Consider the following 7507-nt stretch of genomic DNA (forward strand, 5'->3'; position numbering starts at 1 on the left):
TGTCGTCTGGTTTAAATTGCCAGTGTTTGACCGTGGCACGAAGCTATGAGTGCAGGCAGCACATTGGTGAGCTCCACGGAGTTTTCTCATGGGTCCTAGTGGTTTGTTAGACGTGACGGACGCGTCCGAACAGCCTTGAATTTGCTCTGCACATGAGTTGCTGGAGGGTGCCGGGCAGCCCCAACATTTCGGTTAGGCATGGGGGAAGCGAAAATCCGGTTGGAGATGCTATTACTAGATCCCATGGCCAACGTGCAGACAAAAAACCAAGTGAACAATGCAAAGCAAGCTACCACCACGACAGACAAAACCAGTACAGATGAATGTATACTCTGTTAGCAGATAAGGCTGTTTAAACCGTACATGTAATCTCAACCAATCTTTATCTTCCTTCCGTATCCTAGCGCATCAGATGTCGTAGAGATCAAGCTGAACGTACGCATCCTGTATACTAACTACTATAGAACGTTTAAGTAGCTGTCACCGTGTATTTGCTGTTTGCCGAGGATGTGCTCAACCAAAACGCACAATCCAAAAGAAAAAAATTGACAACTCGCAGTTGCCACCGTGCCCTTGCAATTTCATCGAATCAACGGTGAGTGGTGCATTCCTAATAGCAACGAGACTTGATAACCCTAGCAGCTTCCAGCAGCAACTCAAGATCTGCAGGGGGTACTGGGCTTCCCGACTCAACACCATGCGAGTGGATAATCCTAGCTGCATCAATGAGAATCTTTTGCTCAACACATAGCAGTTCTTCATTTCTCTGAAACATGTAAAATATTCTGTCAGAGATTTATGCTACTATGCCAGGTTACAAAATACTAAACCACTGGTTATGCCCTTTGGTGATCCATTAACATGATGGACAATTGTTCAACTAATGCAGATTATTTAGACAACTACTCCCTCCATGCTTGAAAAGAAGGCACAAACATTTTGTGAGGAATCGAACGGTGCAAAATTTGCCCAAGTTTATAGGAAAAACAATAAGTTTGGTCAAATTTCGCACCGTTTGACTTTAAACAAAATGCATACGCCCTCTTTTTAAGCACGGAGGAAGTACTACATATCTAGGGAGTACTCAAGCTTGACAGACTCAACAGATCATGGCGTCAGGGGATGTTGTTCAACTGAGCATAGCTCTAGACATCAACAGTTTACAGGGATGCTGTCATGTGAATTAAGTTGTAAAGTATGAACAACAAATGTATGATCAACAATAATCCAAAGAGATACTCTTGTCAGACATTTGTTGGACACAAAGTTTAAAGTGTTAAACCAGAATGATCGACAATAAACTTTAAAATGAGAACATTTTGTTAATTCTCAACAAAATGTGTATACTTTTTGTATGATCATAATAGTCCAAAGTTTAAAGTGTGGACACAGGAGTATATTGCATTCTCAATCATACTTTTTCTTCTCATTCTGACTACAGAACTGTGTCCAAAAGACCAATGTTGCTACGTTGTCAACATATGACATTTATATAGTTCTTGCTATGAGAGTTAAACCATCAGTCTTTCACCTTGCCTTGAAAACACATAGTTAAAGCTACTGTTGGCATACCATAGAGCCACAGGTGCATTACCAAAATCCAAAGCACATGATAGCTACGAATTACAAAATGCTTCACTGAGATCCGAAACGTACCATGTTCTGGAGGCAGCAGCCAATTGTGAACTCACCATACAAATCGCCCAATCTCGTGAGATAACAATAAGGAGCGTCTGCTTTCAAGCTAACTTCTGGATATGCCCTTAACTTCTCCATGATCTCTTCAGATATTGCATGAACCTTATCCATACTCTGAACTTTTATGGGGATTTTTGTAACAGATAATACCCATTGAGCACGGGATCTATTCACAATAATCTGCAAATTATTGAAGGACTATAGCACATTATGTAGGCTCCATGGTACTAAATCTTGTCCAAGAAAAAAATTACATATAAAAAATGCATTCAAGAAATCTTCACAGCACTATCCTTGAAAGATAGACTGATCGATTTCTTTCTAGGATGCTGTGAATAACAATAAACTAAAAGACCCCAACCAATATTTCTCTCATCTTTCAGACTTCCTAACCAAGTTTACAGGATTTCCCAAAGATTTCTATGCTTTCCAGCATCCCAACTGATCTGAGGCTAGAAGTCTTCATTTTAGACAAAACCTAATAGTCAAATTTCTCTAAGAAAATTAGCAAGCTCTACCAGTGAGAAATACAGAATTGACCAAGTTGTGAATCTGATGTGTGAGCCATTATTAGTATAGCTGATCATATAAAGTGTGCTTGAAGTTGGCACATTATCCTACTTTCACATTCTCTAGATATTGCGAATGTTGTTCATGGTGTATCTTGTAACTGCTGCATCTGTTTTTAACACCAAACAGTGGACTCTTGCATATAGACAGGTTCTAGGTTCAAACGCATAGGACATACATCTAAAAGTGCAAAGTCGTTCAAGGTTTCATCATTAACCCATGTACCAAATATTACCATGTAGAGAAAAAGGCCAGCATATCTTGATGAGTGGTATCATACCATCCAATAAAGTATACATTACATATGGCACCATGAAATTATAGACCATAATTAGTGCAATTTAGGCAATATCCAGTTATGAAAGGCATGGCGATACCTGACCAACTAATAGTGAGTTGGGTACTGAAACAGGAAGCCTCTCCAAATTTATCAATGATGTCGACGTCAGCCCTATCTCAATCACCAAACCCTCTATTGACCCGGCCTACAATGAAACTTTTACTTAGGGAAGTCTGCAACAAGTTATAGTCCCTCTGTACCGAAATATATGTCATTTTGGTAGCATAAACTAGCCTACCAAAACGACATATGTTTCGGTATAGAGGGAGTAGAACAAAAAAAATGCTTATCCATAAAAATGACAAATATAATAGAATGTTAGCAAGCATTTGTTATTTTATCAACATACATGAAAGGTAGAAACTAGCAAATATAAGTGTGGAGAAAGATGACATACATGAAAAGGCAACTTTATGGACTCTCCAACTGAGAATGGCCTCGAAAGCTGCAAGTAGAATCCACTCAATACATTGCCCAGGACATCTTTAGCAGCAAAGGCAGTTGCAATACCTAAGTAACAGTAGAGAGCCATTTATTTGCTAGAAGGAGGGACCTAAAGTAACATCACATATTGAGTAGGTGTATGGCATTTAGAGTGTTACCTCCAATACCACTAACAGCTAATAACGACTCAAATGGTACCCCACATGCTTCTGCAACTCCAAGAAGGCCAATAGCAATCAATCCCAATGAAGAAACCTTGTCAAAAGCCCCCAACCAATGCTTGTCAACCTTTAGACCTTCAAAATGCATAAGTGCGCTGGATAGAAAGTTCTTTTTCATAACTTGAAGGAACCACACAGCTGCGACAATTGTTACGCCTTTTGAAACTTGTGACAAATGCACACCAGCACCAAAATCAGGAATCATAGTAGCAGCCCTGTGAAAGAGAATTAGTAGAGTTTTATCATCAGCATAGAATCATAGGGTGCTCACATTAATCTAGTTGAACATCTACCTCAAGGAATAGCCCCTTTCTGATAACTCAGCCATAATGGACCACATGATATATTTTCTTCCTGGACCATCTAAACTCTAGACTTCCAAATTTAGTCCAAATTAAGCACATGGGGAAACTAGCTTAAGATAGCCATGTTTGACATCGATCACATGATAACATGTGGTTTAAAATAATGATACTCTACTTTTGAAATAAAGCTGGAAGTTGAATTCCTAAGAGAATAGGGGGAGGCAAACAAGCAGATGACCCCAAAGTTGCATACTAGTTTCTACATGACCAAGCAATATGAAACATTTGTTCCCAACTCCCCGTAGTAAATGGTTAATACAAAGAAAGCGTAATAAAAATCAAGATGCATGTGTGCTGCCACTAAGTATGGTTAGCATCGAAAGCCGCCAAAACGCTGAAAAATAGCAATCACATACATTGCGCCCCATATGGTGAAAATGAGCTTTTACATAAAAAAAGAGCCACGTATGTGATAGGCATTGTTTATCGCTGGTTCGCTTGTGTGAATAAGCTAGATGGAATTGTTTTACATTGTTTTTGACTTGTATTTCTATCATGCCACACCCAAAGATCAGATACTTACATCTTGCATTATCAACTAATAAAGACTAACCCTAACCAAGAAAAAGAAGTAAAGTCGCATAACAGGTTAAACAGAAACTCACATATCTAAAGATGCCCAAAGGACTACGCCAAATAGCGGGTAGGCCAAAATGTAGCCCTCCACCTTTTCCATCAGATGCAAACACCAAGCTTCATAAACCGTGTAAGTCCCAGCTGCATATTTCTTCTCGAGCTTCAAATGGAATTTAGGCAGACTGTAACGTGCAATCAGGTATGATATAGAGACCACACTGAAGTAATGTGGGACATCTGGATATGCCTGAACCAGGTCAGATAGCTGATTTGATATCGCGATGGTAGCATCTGACGTACTGTTCCAAGCATTGTCGAACATATTAGTCCAAGTGTATGAAGATGTATTTGTGGCAGGAAGGTTATGCTGAGGTGGAGGAAGGTCAGGCTGCGGTGGAGGAATGCTAGGAGCCTTAGATGAGTATGTGTGGCGGATGGTGAAAACAGCAGGCAGATTGGTGTGATGTCTGTTTCCTTGATCTTCCATGGCGCTGCCATAGTTTCCATAGCAGCTGTTACAGATGGTAGATGGCGCAATCTTGCTGCTCTGAACATCAGGCGCTGCATCAACATGGTCTGCAATAAAAAATCCATTACATAAATTCATATCAGAATTTTTGGTATATAAGAAAAAGGGGAATCAACATTCATTCATGGATTTTGTTAATTCAAATTTGCCACTCAGTAATGTGCAAAATAGATCAAGATATTACAGTAACTAACCATGCACTTATAATCGCCTTCAAAACAATAGATCCCACATGACACAAGACATAAGCAACATATACTAAAATCTGGTATATGTACAGAAGTCGTGATGCACAATTTCATCTATACTGTAACCCGGTTACCTATTGGTGGCAACAGTGGTGGTGGCACTAAATAATGCTGAGTAGGTAATTTAAGTTCTTAGGGACACATGCAAATTCTCTCTACTACTCCATAACACAGACAGAAGTTCTGACCAATGCATCAACGAATATGTGTATAGAACTATTTCTACATTCCATAACATTTACTCCTAATTAACTATTGCAGAGGGCAGGAGTTAAGAAATCAACAACCTAAGGATCAAAATTTATGGAGCAGCTAAATGACAACATCCAACTTGCTTAAGATAGGTAATAGTTTGTTCACATGTCAAGTTTTACTCTCATATCTCAACAGTGAAGGTAGTAAATATATTCAAATTCACATACAACAAGCCAACATCGTAATATTGTTTCGCATTTTGGATCAGAAGTAACATTACATTGCAGAACAGAGCATACACTATAATATTCAGAGCACCAAACAGTGCAGACAAAAGCAGATATAATATATGATCACGCTGTGCAAAAATATCGCACTATACTCTTTAGACCAAACATTTGCAGCTGCAGCAGAACAGGTTTTGTACTATTAACTCAAACGGCCACACACACACATCACCAATGGAATAATTCAAAGGCGGATAATCACACCTGTACTACTACTAATATATCCTACCTACCACTTCACGAGAGGCGAATCCTGAGCGCAATTCAGTGCACTAGTGACTCCAAAAACCAACTGTAAAATCGGAAACAAAACCATCTAAAAATCTCGCGACCAATCGCGTCCACAGGCGCGCACTAAAACGCAGCCTTCAAGCAAATCCGATGCAGCGAGAATGCGAGATGGAGCGCTCAGTTACCTCCACGCCAGCATCAGGAGGTGATCTCGTGAAGCAAGCCTACTGACGAACGAAGGAGGGGTTAGGGGTTAGGGTTTTGGAGGGAAACTTACGGCGGCCGGTGACGTCGTAGTTCAGCTTGCGCTCGCCCTCCGCTCGCCTCGCCTGGCCTTGCGGTCTCCCTCCCCTCGCCCTGCCTGGCCTTGCGCTGCCCTCCCCCGCCTCGCTTGGCCTTGTGCTCGCCCTCCCCTCGCCTGGCCTGGCTCTGCGCTCGCCTCGCCTGGCCTCGCGCTCGCCGTCGCCGTCGCCTCCGCCTCGCGGCCGGTGTCGTAGTTCACCCTCGCGGCCTCGGCCTCCCCTCGCGTGAGAGCGTGCCCGCCCCGCCGCGAGGTTGGGATTGGGACTTGTAACCGTTGAGGTCCGTCACATTCCGGAGACTGGGGAAGAAATGCGAACGGAAGAGCGCGCCGTCGCTGAAGGAGTGCGCGGCCGGTGACGGAACCTGTGTGAGTGTGTGGGTTGAGTTAATTATACGGGGGGTCCACCTGTAAGTGTGTTGTTTGGGTGTAAGATCAAGTCCAATTCATGTGCCCAGCAAGCAATGCGTCCAGGTGCAATTGGCTCATTAGGAGATTTCCCCGAAACCCTAAAACCCTCTGGTGGCGCTGGCGGCGAATAGGGTTTTGACCGTGGAACTCGTCCTCGCCCGGAGACTAGTCGACGGTGGTGAGTTCCTGTCCGCTGCATGATGGCTACTCCCGACGCTGATGCGAGCGGGGGGATGGGGGACGCGGCCCAGGAGGCGCGCGCGGCACGGAAGAAGCTGGAGGAAGCCCTAGGAAAACTCGATATCTCAGAAGAAGAGGCTACTCCCTTGGTCATCGATGATCGCGTCGATGGAGCTCCGGCAAGATGGTTGGTGGCGGGCAAGATTCTCCACCGCAACATGTTCCATATACAAACCATCACCAACGCACTGAGGCCGGCCAGAGCCGGCCCTGGGTAGGGGCAAGAAGGGCGACGCCCTAGGGCCCCAGTCTGATGGGGGGCCGACCCTGTGCATCTATATACACTAGGTATACTAGACAGCCCAACATTTGTTAAACAAATGCACCGAGCAAGCCACCAGAGTAACAGAAAAAGGCCATCATTCTTAAAGCCTATAGCCTAATCTAACTTACTAATGTTATGTACGTGAATCGTGAGGAGGCAGCCAGCTTCTGTTCCATCTAGCCGCCACCGCCGTTTCTTCTCTCTAGACTGAATTCTTTGTCTGTCTTCTCGTTCCTCATCCCGCTCCAGCGCTCCTACTCCCAAAGCACACATCATGGCTAGTAAATAAGTAGCCGATTTCTTTGACCCACTATTAATTTCTCTATCTCACTTCCCTATGGTTTTCCCTATAAATATGCCCATCGAGTGTGCGGCATCAGGCAACACTTCATCCGCTAGTCTCTTTGCAAAGAGCGCTGCTACACACACGACAGTGCTCAGCCGATTCTTGCATGATCCTACTTATCTAACCATGCATTCCTAGGACAAACTGAAGTAGAACCGCTGGATGAAGCATCGTCCATCGATCGGCCAGTTAAATATCGTCTGCATAGTACTTTCGCTTTGCAAATTGTAATTTTCTTGG

The 7507-nt window shown here is 43.2% G+C and overlaps 1 pseudogene; it reads right to left on the reverse strand.

Moving 5' to 3' along the window:
* Positions 1–300: 300 nt before the first annotated feature.
* Positions 301–4784, reverse strand: LOC119327922 (annotated as a pseudogene).
* Between the last annotated feature and the right edge of the window lie 2723 nt (positions 4785–7507).

This window comes from Triticum dicoccoides, chromosome 7A (assembly GCF_002162155.2).
Source record: "Triticum dicoccoides isolate Atlit2015 ecotype Zavitan chromosome 7A, WEW_v2.0, whole genome shotgun sequence".
Taxonomy (NCBI): domain Eukaryota; kingdom Viridiplantae; phylum Streptophyta; class Magnoliopsida; order Poales; family Poaceae; genus Triticum; species Triticum dicoccoides.